Source organism: Siphateles boraxobius, unplaced genomic scaffold (assembly GCF_051911475.1).
Source record: "Siphateles boraxobius isolate OS27281-9 unplaced genomic scaffold, OSU_SipBor_1 26, whole genome shotgun sequence".
In the NCBI taxonomy this organism is placed as follows: Eukaryota; Metazoa; Chordata; class Actinopteri; order Cypriniformes; family Leuciscidae; genus Siphateles; species Siphateles boraxobius.
In genome coordinates, this window is record NW_027508876.1 from 16537529 (window position 1) to 16551802 (window position 14274).

Sequence of the window (14274 nt, forward strand, 5' to 3'; positions counted from 1 at the left end):
GCATGTTGCCGAGCGTCCTCCTTTTATACCCACGAGGTGGGGCGGAGTTACGCTATGCAAATTCCGCAGACCCATGGCATTTCATCGCCATTGGCTCGTTTTATAATACACGAAGATGATTGGCTTTCTAGGCGAAACCCCCATTCGTCGTCATCCGACGTAACGTCTCCGTTCCCTACTCAGGGAACGAGGGTTACATATGTAACCGAGACGTTTTTGGTTCCCAGAACGTTCCTAGAACTTTCCCTTAACGTTAGGGGAACGTTCCCGGAACGTTTTCCTTACGTTATGAAAAATGGAACCTAAAAATAACCTACATGGAACGTTCCTATAATGTTCTTGTTTGGTTCCGGAACGTTCTGTGTTTGCTGGGCAGTGGGAATGTGTGCTGTGGTCAGATGAGTCCATGTTTCAGCTTGTTTTGCCATTCAGACTTTCACCATCAGGTGCAAAAGCAAACATCTGTGCCGGTATTGAGGTGCATCATTGCAAACGGTATTGGTAACTTGCATTATTGTGAAGGTACCATTGACATGGAGGCATATATTTGGATTGTACAGAGACATAAACTGCCATCAAGATGACATCTTTCCTGGGAAGCAAGACAATGCCAGGCCTCATTCTGCACATGCTAAAACTGAGTGGTTTCTAGACACTCTGCACCAAAGAAGGGATGTGCCTGATGTTTACTGCAGTCCAGATATGTCTCTTAGGGAAAATGTATGACCCATCATGAAAAAGAGAATCAGGCAACGATGACCACAGACTGTTGAGCGGCTGTCTTGTATCAGACAAGATTGAGCAAATATTCCACTAGCAAAACTCCAACAATTAGTATCCGCAACTCACAAATGATTAAAAAGTGTAATTAAAAGGAAAGGTGAAGTGACACAGTGGTAAACATGTCTTTGTCCCAACTTTTTTGGGGTGTGTTGCAGCCATCAAAATCAAAATTTGTTCATATTTACAAAATACAAATATGTTGTTCAGTGAAAACATTGGAAAACTTTTATTTGTACTTTTGTCAAATAAAGGTTAAAAAGAATGAACAAATAACAGATTCTTGATTTTATTGCATTTTACAAAATGTCCCAACTTTTTCTGATTTGGGGTTGTATGGCCATATTATCCCTAATGATTTTTTTTTTATGCACTGAGACTATCGGATAAGAATTGAACAGAATGATGACATGACTGTTTTCTGCAGAGATGCTTTATAGCCGAATTGAACTAATTTCAGAATTGATGATTTTCACACGTTTCTTGAATGACTTCAGCTGCACAATAACACTATTATAAAGCTGCTTTGCAGCAAAATTGGACCATTATTTTCCTTTTGATCACTGTAAAGCTGCTAAAACTCTGTAGAAATAAAGGTGACATGACTAGGTTTTTAGAATTGGAATCTAAAATACATAAATGGTAAATCTATAAATATATATTTATGATATAAAATATTTGTAACTATTTTGTTTCTATAGTTGTAAATGCGTAATGCTGCTTACATTTTAGGTGCTGTCAGTACATCCATATTGTATTTTTCAGTATAAAGTACATTTGTTCCTGTAAATGTTATCTACCTTTTTAACAATGACACCAGGCTGGGATAGTCCACCCAAAACTGAATATTTTGTAATCATTTACTCATCCTCAAGTCGTTCCAAACCAGTCTGACTTACTTTCCTTTGCTGAAGAAGATATTCTCAGAAATGTCTTTTGTCCTTACAAAAAAAAGTCAATGGGGTCCAGTGCTGAACCCCATTCACTTTCATTATATGAGCAAAAAATATTTTTCTAATATCTTTTATGATGTTCCACCGAACAGGTCATACAGGCTTGAAACAACATGAGGGTTAATTGGACTTAATTTCAGAGTCCAAATATGGTTATTCACAGACTGGCCTAACCCAACCAAACATTTTAAACAACATTAATTTATTCATTCCACTGGTGAAATAAATACGTTAATATATATGCTCTGAGTTCTTGAAAACATCAACAGTTGGTCTGGTAATTACACCAGAAGAGCGCCCAGGGACAAAACCAACACTAGCTCTCTGCAAACCGTCAATAACGCATAATTATTTATTTGGAGCTTCCTGCACTTGTGTGAACCCCAGAAGCATAATGATGTAATGTCCATCTTCAGTACATTCAGAATATATACCCTGTGTACTAATATCTAGCCTCTGAACATTAGACCCAGTGTCAACAACTAATTAAGCACATCTCTAATTAGAAACTCCATGGCCTCTCTCCACGGAAGGGGATGTTTTTCCTCTCCTCACATTAATATCATTAAAGACATTAAATGCATAGGGAAGGATGCTGATATTATTTAGACCCAGTCTTTGCAGACTTCATTTCAAACCAGAGTCAGGTGTTAGGTCCCAGTTCGCGTGGATCGGTCTGAAAGTGTCGGATAACATGATAACCTGAGGCTGTTCAAAAACCTGCAAGTAAATGGCGGGATTAAAGCCAACTGGAAAGGCTCAGTGTCATATATCTCAGTCTTGCTGATTGAGTGCCACAGCGCTGACAGGAGTAATGCGTTCTTTACATGGATGTGCAGCAGAGCCAGTGGATTAGAGTTGAACATGGTGCCGGTTCCAATTCAATACAAGCCACATGACTAGCTGCACTGCACTGCAGCTACATTTGACATAATTTACAACCACCATGTTTTCTAAGGCCACTGGTATTTTAAAATAAAAAAAAAATGGACTGGATTGGTCTTGATTATTGGTGAATCATGTATATTGTAAAATAATACTTTTATATTTTAGCTTCAAAAAAACAAATGCAAATATTTATAAATAATTTTTTACCACATCTCAAATTACTGTTATGTTATGGGATTCCATAGTGTAAATTACGATGGTGGAAATTAATATTTTTTTTGAATAAAGTAGCCAAATCCATCTGGATAAAGATCATTTCATAGAGCATCCTAAATAGTCAATGAAATAATGATTTTTCATTCATTGCATAATTGATTTTAAAAAATCAGCTTGATTGGAAATTATGCAATATAAATATCCTGTTCACAGAATTTTGTGTAGTATTATAAGTAATATTATAACATATTAAAATATAAATACACTATCGTTCAAATGTTTGGGGTTAGAAAAACTGTATTTTTTTTAAATAAATTGATTCATCAAGGATGTATTCAATTTACTGCTTGCTGTTCTTTTGAACTTTCTGATCATCAAGGAATCCTAAAAAATGTATCATGGTTTCCACAAAAAAAAATTCTTGAGCAGCAAATCAGAATATTAGAATGATTTCTGAAGGATCATGTGACACTGAAGACTGGAGTAATGATGCTGAAAATACAGCTTTGGCATAAATTACATTTTTAAATATAATCAACATAAAAAACAATATAAAATATATCAATATAAAAAACAAATGATCCAAAATAAATTTTTAAGCAAGTACGTAACCAGCCAAGGCGGATCCAGAAAGGTTCAAACATTCCGTGAATGTTACTTGCTTGTTCAGATGACATTTTCCGGTGAAAATTCTTATGTGGTCTTATTTCCAAAAAGTAGAATCTGTGATTCCGAATGACAGTATCCACACCGGCGCGGTGACTGACAGCCACACATTCTCCTCAAAACATTGGATTCATCCACGCTGTGCCGTGCCGAAGCACAACCCATGTAAAATTGATAATTCCGCAAATAACTGCAATTGCAGATTTCGAACAGGGATGGCAACCAAGAGGAAAAACTACAGACTGCAGCTTTAACTAATAACAACTTGGCTTTCTAACATAAATAAATCCAGTTATTTGTGCATGTTATTACCCCAGCTCTGGTTTTACATCAATAAAGGTGTTCTGTTTTTAGGCTTGAATAAAGCTATTCACATGTATCAAGCGAAAATTAGGTTAGAGCATTAGAAAGACAGAGAGTATATCACAAGTGTATTTATTTATGTGACATGACCTACCTTGAGATTGCAAATTATATTTTAAGTGAGAAGTGAGAAAAATCTGTTTTACTCAACAGACCTAAAAGTCAGATTACAATAAACGCAACCATAAAAAGGCTTTTGTGTATTCCAAACTCATTCACTCATTTTTTAAATGAGTACAGACTTTTAATTTTTACATAAAGCTAATTAGAATTACTAGAGATTAGTTTTACACCTAAAATTGTCACACTTATATCAATTTTTCACAAAATCACAGATTTTCCCTATAATAATTTCAATAGAATAGTGTACGATTCCTACTGGATTATCAAATACCTGGATTTAAAAGACTTGCAAAATGGTTAAGCTCTCAAGAATGTTTCTGTTTAGAGTTTGTGCCATAAAATCGTTATAGCTCTCTCCTCAGTGGAAAAAAAAAACTGATTTAACACAAGACAAATGATGAGAGCATTAACCCAAACCCCCTCAAAAACATTCTGTCCTCTTGGTTTCTTTATATGAAGCCTACAACCACCATTTCAGGGTCATTACCGCTGCACTCATTAAATGGAAAATCAATTAGCTTTGTACTGAAGGCCTTTTAGTTATTATGAGGACTAATTGACTCCCCTATCGCCCCTTTTACACCGCAATACCTGAGATGGATGTGCTGTACATTTCATCTACTGAGATTTTTTTTTTTAAATGCTCAGGACTCATGTTTGCTTTCAAGCTATTTGCCTTTGATGAGCAACTTTAACCAGTTGGTTAGGTTTTTATGTTGGTGTTCTGGACTTAAAATGAATCAATCTGCTGGAAAATGTCACATTGACACAGTAAACCGTTTGTTTCTCATGGAATGGAGTCAACTATCCATGGATATCAACAGTGGAAGCTAACACCACTCATTTTATAAGCTTATGTGGAGGGGGAAAAATCACTTTATTTTTCAGTATTTTGTCTTGCTTTCTAGTAAATTTATCAAAACATCATATAAAGAAACATTTATATTTAGTTAAGTAGTGAATAATATGATTGGCATGTGAATAAGTGTTCAGACTTGATTTAGAGAATATTTATTTTTCTTATCACTTGTTTTTAGAATAAACCTCACTATATTTTTATTAGATGTATGCTTAAAACAGTGTATTAAAATATTTGGTAATGAGGTAAGAAAAGTAATTTTCCAGATATATCCTCTTAAAACAATAAGATTAATTAATATTTATTAATAATATATTTTGTGATTAAAACAAAAAAATGCAATAAACTTTTTACTAGAAAACAAAAAATGATTAAAAAAAATGTTGGTGTAGGATTAATAACTGTGGATTAACAGGTGAGCTGCAGCCCTTTTCTTTGCAAAATTGGAGGCTATTCTTAATGGAGTATTTGACCTTTGACCTCTTTTTTAAACAAAATGGCACATTAATAGTTATAATTATTGGGTAACCTACAGCTGAGAAATCTCTACTGAAATGAGTTTTGTATAGGTCTAGAGATCATCAAAACCCTCTTCAACTCTTGGCAGACTTGATAATGTCATTATCCTTCTACTTACAGTGGTGATAAAATGTCAAACCTAACAATATAATTTCCCAGAAACCGTCAACTATCATGGACATGGACGTACTAGGATAGAAACTGTGGTGGGCTGAAGCAGAGGTTCCTCTAATGATAATCATTACCTCTAGCACACAACTTTCTGCTTCATTTAAGGGAGATCTATCATATTCACCAGCACGATGCAAGTTTGTGGCCTTCGTGATTTATTCAGATTACCATTTCACTTCTATGCACCCCAGTCATAAAGGCACCTTGAACAGTTTTAATTAAGAGCATCTAATTTAGAAGTAAACCCATCATTAATGCAGCACGTTCATTACGGGATTCATTTATGTGCCTTACAGCGCTGTCCTGAGAGCTATTCCCCAGTACAGATGCAAATAATACGTAAACAAGCAAGAGGCTCATGGGATAGAAAAGAAGAAAATTAAAAAAAGACAAAAATCTGATGATTCAATATCCCCTTGCTCTTTTGGCTTTGTCCGTTTTTAACAGGGTCAGCTAAATCAAACTTCACAGAGGATTTTTATTTTTATTTTTTTTATTCACAGTGTTTGTACAGAAAAAAAAAACAAGAATGCTGTTTACAAAGTTAAAGAAATAGTTCACACAAAAATGAAAATTCTTGTGTCGTTCCAAACCTGTATGACTTACGAAAGTCTGCCACATCATTTGTCTTCTGTGGATCATAAAAGAAGATATTTTGAAGAAGTTTTAAACGTTTTTTTTTTTTTTATCTATACAGTAAAGTCAACACTGGCCCCATTGACTTTCAGTGTATGGACAAAAAAAATTTGACAAAACAAATGTATCAGTTTCCAAAACCAAATGTATATACAGAGCAGATTTTCTCCACTTAACCTTCTTTTCCTTTTATAAACATGATTACCAGTGGTGGACAGTAAATACGTATTTTTATTTCTTTACTGTAATGAAGTACATTTTTAAGTACCTGTACTTTATCAGAGTATTTTTATTTTGGGAAACTTTTACTTCACAACATTCCACTGCATTATATCATACTTTTTACTTCACTTAGCTTAGTTCCTATTTATTTCGAACTGAAGATGCAAGAGTGATGTCTAATTCGTGAACAAGCGGATTCTTTCCAATGAATCTGTTAAATTGGTTCACAAAACAAACTGAACGATTCATTTGTGAATCGGACTGATCCGATTGAAGCTGTTATTGAGTCAACAACTTTGATTCAAATTATCCGATTCAAATGATCCGATCAAAATGAGCTAAGAAAAAGGATATTGTCTGAGCTTGAATGTGTGCATGACTGAAGTAAGTTGCTAAATGCCTAATTTTAGTATTGATTGTTGTAAATGAAAATCACATTTAGGTCACAACTGTCAGTTATTTGTGAAGTAAATTTGCTGTAAAAGGGCAAGTTGTTTAAGCCCACTGAAATGCTTGAATGTGCACTTTATTGTGTCGCCGTCTGTACGGCGATTTTAAACTAATGCAAATTAATATCCATGCATCTTCCCTGCTGCTGTAGCAGTTTCACAAGATATGTTGGCATAGCATTAATCTTTAAATGTTAATGCATTTTTGCCCCATGTGACGTCTTCACATTATATTGTATTTGTAGCCACATATTTAGCTACACAAATTTATTTCCTAATTTTTAAAATACTATATGGTATATTATTTCACTTGTTTGCACACTTGAATTATCAGTAACTTAAATTGATATTTTGATACTGTATAGTACCAAGTTTTAGTAAAATATCTGCTTATTTGCAGATCAATACATATTAAATGTCAGCACTAATCTTATTAGTGCTGACCAATGACTAGTCTGACTAGTGCTTGCTACAATAACTAATAAACATGGTTAATCAAGGTACTTTAAAAATCAAGTACTTCTGTACCTTTAGTCAAGTAAAACTGAAAATGAGTACTTTTACTGGAGTAATATTTTATTATGGTATCTACTTTAACTCAAGTACTTGATTTGTGTACTCCGCCTGCATCTGATGATTACCATACATTTGTTTGTATTTTTTGTGTCAAAACATCATTCACTGCTTCAGTGCAATTTTATTGTTCCCATAAAATTTCAAGTGCTTGTTTTAAATTTTAAGTGCCACACTTATAAATTCATGACTGTCCCAAATCACAGCGGCATCATAACTCATCGCTGTTTACTCTGAAAGCTTGGAAACCCTCTTCCCGCTCTGAGATGACATTTATAATCCATTGGATCCCTAAATTCACCACCGATCCTTAAAGGGGTTATGTTCATAACTTCATAACCTCATGAGGTGATGGATTCTGTAATTATTCTTCCATGATTACACTGTCTCATTAGCCTGCTGACCCTCCGGAGTGTTGACGCAAATCATCGCCTTCAAGAGTCCTCCTGCACAATCAGTGTTTACCAGATATCAGCAACACAGGCAGAAAACTCTTAAGGCTGTTCTTTACCCAATAACACTTGAGACAAAAGTGGTCTGAGATGTATGTAAAGAAAGGTCATAAAGATGATTAATGGCACCAAACTAGGGAATACAGAAAGAAAACTGAAACAGAACTGATGTTTAGCCATAGAACATCAAAATGAATAAATCTTTTTTCGAGTCATTTCGTTCGTTGAATGAACGAAATGACTCGAAAAAAGACTCGTTCAAAATTAACAAATATTTTTTCGAGTCATTTCGTTCGTTTTTTCTATCCAAAGCTATAGCAGCTACATTGAAAGCTGTTAAACATGAAAGTTTATGCGATGGCCGCCGGCTCTCTGTGCAGTACAGTCATGCGGTACCAGCTGTTTTTGACGCGATTATCAGGTTAACTGACTCGTAAAGTGTGCAATGGCTCACGACCTCCCGAGTGTCTTAACTCGCTCAGTGTACGCCTGCCTTAAGAGTAAATCTACTGTCAGCCAGTCACTGTCACAAGAAAATAAACGCCTGAAAAGGTGTATTTTGCGAAAAATTACCCGCTCCTTATTTGCGACGATCATGGGCAATTGATAACTGAGAAACCAGATGTCACCAGTTGACTTTGTATGAAACAAAAAAAGAGAGAGTCTGCTGTGACAACACAGCATTGACCAATCGTTTTCAAAAGCATTCCAGACAGCTGTATGAACAAAATATTTCTATTAAAAAATATTTTAGTTAAAGTGCCCCTTTTATGGATTTTTGAAAATGACCTTTCATTAGGGTGGCCATACGTCTGGATTTTGGCCGGACAGTCCGGATTTTAAGCCCGCCGTCGGGTGTCCAGCGCAGCCTCAAGCTGGACACTCATTTGTCCTCCTTTTTGGAGTTGCGCTGAATCGGCCTTAAAAAAAACCCGCTCTAGAATCTTTATTGGGACGCAGCAGCATAGCGTCTAATGCCGTAAGATCTCTAGTTAAACAAATGATTGGCTGAAAGCGGTGTCAAATAAATATCTGATATATCATTGGTTAAAAACGTAAACAAGCCTTCACGTGCTGGCTACGTCATATCATAACGTTAACATGCCGAAATGTCAGACCTCATTTAATCCGGAATGGACAATAGAGCACGAATTTATATCAAAAAGCAGTAGAGACGCTTTTCATGGATTTTGCACACTGTGTCGCTGTGAAGTGGACGTTAGTAGTCAAGGGTAAGCCGTTGACCGACATGCCAGCACGGAAAAACATAAAAGTAAACGCCGAGCCACAGGTACATCATCCCTTAGGTCATTTTTTCGAGAAGCAACATCACCTCAGAATGACAAAATCTCCACTGCAGAGCTTTGTAAAGTCCATCATGCAGTCAAGCATCACCAGTCATACAGGAGTGTAGACTGTTGAGTGAAAGTTGACAGAGATCTTTAGTGACTCATATACAGTTAAGTGGATGACCTGTGGGAAAACAAAAGCTAAGGCTTTGTGAGAGAATGTCCTCGTGCCCTATTCTGTACAAATAGATTCAGATTACATCAAATTAAACAATCTGCCTTTTTCAGTGGCAATGGACGCATCAAACAAAGGTACGACCAAGTGTTTCCCGATTGTACTTAGATATTTGCACTTTGAGGAAGGCGTGCAACATGCACTGTTAGGTTTTTATTGTGACCGCAACAAAACTTCAGAGGCTATAACAAACCAGCTGCTGGCTAAACTGGAGATGTCTAGTCTTGATGTGAAAAACATGTCTGCATATGCAGCAGACAACGCCAGTGTTATATGGAAAACACAACAGTGTTTATCAGAAATTGAAACTGGCTCACCTGCAAACTGTTTAGCCCATATCCTACACGATGCAACAAGATATGCAGCAGGCAGCCTGGATTTTGATGTTGAAAATGCTGTGCTCACGGTTTAAATCCATTCTAGCATGTCAGCAAGCAGAACAGCACAGTTGAAGGAATTCTGTGAGTTTGTGGAAGTGGAAGAATGCAACCTGCTACGGCATGTCAATCACAAGGTGGTTGTCCCTGCTTCCATCTATTGACAATACTGAATTATTGGAAGCCCCTGACCAGCTACTTTCAGAGTGAAGGTGAGGAGCAATGCTCCCCATTTTTGTGGAAATGTTTTGGAGAGGAAAGCATTAAAGTGTTTGAGAGAAATTTTCTTTTCCTCAGTCACATTCTAAAAGTGTTCTCAGACACCATTGAAGCACTTGAGGCCAAATCGTTCAGCACAATGTGTGTTTAAGGTAATGACTGAACTAAAACAGAAATGTGAGAGAAGAATGATGGACAGGTTCTTTGGCTTTACTGTGAAAAGCAAACTCAAGCAGCTACCCCCTTACCTGGCAAATAAATGTCTGGAGGATTTTCTTGGTTACTATCAAAGGGCCAAGAATTACATAAGTGAAAGATATGACTACACTGAGAACAGCTTTCATAGCAAAGTGGCAAAGCTTGACCTCACAACTGCTGTGTCATATGAAGAATACAGTGATGCTGTCCAGGCCTGCAATCTGAAAGACATTGATATGGATGGACTGTATGAGGAATATGCCATTGTGGAAGCTTACTTCACCTGTCCGGAAGTGAATGAAAACATCCTGCAAAGTTTTAAATCTGAAAGTGACCATATATAAAGTTATTGTCTTTTAAAAGTAAGAATCGACTCGGAGTCAATGAAATGAATCGATTTTCAAACAAGTCAGAAGCCGTTTTGTTGTGACGTCAAGACGAAACATTAACATATTGCCCGCACACTTATTTCACGTGTAGACACCAGGGAAAACTTGAACCTCAAACACTGCAGCCAATTCCTGTGGATTCTGGATAGCATCATAGACAGTATAAGAAGTGGACAGAGCCATCTCATTGGAACTCAGTTGAGACAGTTGAAGCCCATTTTTAGCGATTTTTTTAGCACTTCCGTTCCTGACGCGCAGACTCAAACCGACTCAAACTCAGCTTGATGACGTGAGGAACCTGTCTGACAGACGTAAATCTTCTAGTAGCTGTGCGTGAAAATTGCCAACGTTAATCACTTTATATGTATTCACTTGCCACATACCGAATTATTTCCAATTCCCCAAAAACGTTGTTGAAATATTTTGTCCCGTTGCTTTTATGGACTCATTATCTATGGGCTTCTCCCTTGACGGGACGTCCCCCCGATTGCCTGCGAGCTTCTCCTCCTGTCTATACGGTAATGTCTCTATTGTGCGACAAAAAGTCGAGTGGTTATGACGCAATCGTTAGCCTGTTTTTTACAAAAACGGCTTCTACGGGGCCATAACGTAAGATACAAAGTAATGGAGCCTTTTATACATTGTCGTGTTTATTTAGAAATATATAATGGACAAATGAAGTCTTTGGACGCCTCAGATGTAAAGTTATTCGCTGTCAAAGTGACGCCAAAATGAATGGGAGTCAATGGAATGCTAACAGCAGGTGAAGTTCTGCTACAATGGCGGCTCCCGCGAGGCTTCAACTTCCGGCTGATGGATTACCCCCTTGGATAGCATCATGTCGAGAAGACGCTGTGCTCTACAATGTGAAGGTTAAACCAGTTTTTTTTTTCACTGCCCAATGATGAGTATGTGAAGAATCAGTGGTTAAAATGCATCTTTACCACGATACCACAGCAGTATAAACCTAAACTCTTGCTGTGTTCCCTTTATTTTACTGACGACTGCTTCTCAAATCTCAGAGTTCAATGCAGGATTCGCAAACCGCTTGTTCTTGAAAGATGGTGTTCAAAATACTTAGTTTTGGGTTTTATATTGTGTAGGGCTCCTGCTAACTGGTAACTCACATTATTACTGTTTTACTGAAATACTTCTGCTAATCAGTTGTGGGCCACTATTACCTAAAACTGTGTCTATTAATGCAGATTGTCTGTCGTTCTCAGTATTTTGAGGAAAGATTAAGCATGGAGCAAGATTTGTTTTACCAATGTTTATGTTACATCAGTCATTCAGACTAGAGCTCGCTAAATGCACTGTTACTGATACAGTTTCCACGTGTTCACCGAAATAAAATAGAAAAATACTCGATAAATAAATAAGTACAAGTAAAATAATGGGTTTGTTGATGGACATGCACTTGTTAATGTTGATGGTGAGGAATCACAGTTGCAACATCTTATAATGTGCCTCATACTAAGTAGCGCATCACTGAGAAACGTCCTGCTCGAGTCGTCCTTGTGATGGAGGTTCGGGTTGAATAACTAGTTCTTTCAATTTTTCATCATCGGACTCGCGCTCAGATTGATACGGTAAAATTGACATCATAGTTCGTTACTGTGTTTAGTTTACGGTGTAGGAAGCCTTGGGACAAGCAGAGCTGACGTTGTTATGGCAATTGGCGTTTATGTTTTCGACGCACTGTACATTAGTGTTGTCAAAAATATCGATATTTCGATAAATATCGATACTGAAATATCGGAACGGTACCAATACTAATTTCCCGAAGTAGCGATACACCGATACTAGCCGAGGGGTCACTTTCACTTCTCGCCAAAGGCGCGTTGACAAACACGACACGTGACGCACTCGTCTCATTCGCTCTGGTTAAATAGCAAAAGTGAAAGGGAAGATGGCGAGTGCGGCGCCGCGACCGGCTTTGGTTGATTGATAAAGAACACCGCGAGCGGGCATGCCGGAGAATAGCGCGGACACGTGTAAAAAACACACTGCGAGCGGGCATGTCGGAGAATAGCGCGGAGACGCGCTTCACACTCCAATTTGATACTGTTAAGTGCTTTGACACAATCTGTATTGTTAAAAGCAATATATAAATAAAGGTGACTTGACTTCATGCCAATCCATTGAGCATTGTTTCCGCGTGTGATGCACGCACGTTTGCATTTAAATCTGTTCATCAAATTACGTTAATGTAGGCTATTAACCAGCATTTATGACCGATGAACAATGCATTTGTTACAGTATATTTTAATCTTTGATTTACGTTAATATATTAACCAGCATTTATGACCGATGAACAATGCATTTGTTACAGTATATTTTAATCTTTGATTTACGTTAATGTATTAACCAGCATTTATGACCGATGAACAATGCATTTGTTACAGTATATTTTAATCTTTGATAATAGTAGGTAATAAAAAAAACAACGGATCATGTTAGCTCTTGTCTAATGAAAAAATATTAACAGATAGAACTCAGGACATTTTTTCATGTAAAATATACCTCATTGTCATGTTCTAGACTTGTTATATTTAGCTTTAAATAAAAAAAGACCCCCTTAATATTGTGGCAGTTTTTTTCTCTGTGGTATCGAAAATGGTATCGAATATCGATATTTTTCAAGGTATCGTATCGAAGTTAGAAATTCTAGTATCGTGACAACACTACTGTACATGGTAGACCAGTCACAACAGACTGAGCTGTCTGGCCAATCAGAGCATAGTAGCTCGCGGAAAGGAGGGATTTAGAGAGATTGATTTATCTGACAAGTTGTTTGAGAGTCATTGAAAATGTGGTGATGTGCAAATGTAGGCCTATATTATGAGAAAATTAAACCCTTTTTTACCTTTAATGCATGTACATCTGTTATAGGAGACTCCAAAACAACATTAGGAAACTTTAAAATAGCATAATAGGAGCACTTTAAGAAAATATACACCAAATAAAATTAAAAAATTGAACTGTACTTCAAACTTACATTTTCTGTGGAACAGAAAAATAGACAAAATTACAGTTTATTACGGTCTGCATGAAACGGAAGTTGCAAAAGTCTTTTCTTTTCTATTGTGACGTATATCCAAGGGAAACGGCTTCTGGAATGAAAAGAAATTTAGGGTGGGATGTGATTTCATCCTTTGGTAATTGATCAGATCGTAGGAAGTTGGGCGCTTTACATTTACATGACAATGATGTACTAAAAACGGAAAGGTTTGCAAGGCCAGTAGTTTTCGATATCACTGTAAAGAAACCCTACGTGCCTATAGACTGATCACGTAATACACATGCGCATGAGGTCACTGTTTTCACAAATTTGCATATAGTCAATAATGGTATCTTTCTCAAAAATTTGCACTTCGAAACCCGCATAATTTTTGAAAACGATGTTGTGTAAACGACCCCTAAATGGAGGCAGATCTGGATGGCAGTTTGTAGTCAGTTGTGGAAGATATTTAGTCCCACCTTCCACGAGACACACGTCATGAAGAGAACAGACGTCAATTACAGGGGGAGGGGAGGTTATCGTATTTGATTAATTACAAGTGCACATAAAAATAAAAAAATAAAAAGATTTGCAGGGATAGATCATTTATAATAAACGGCAACATTCTGTACCAAAAAAAAAAAGTCAATTTTGATTTCATGGTGTCATTAATACCCAAATACTCAATCAAATTTT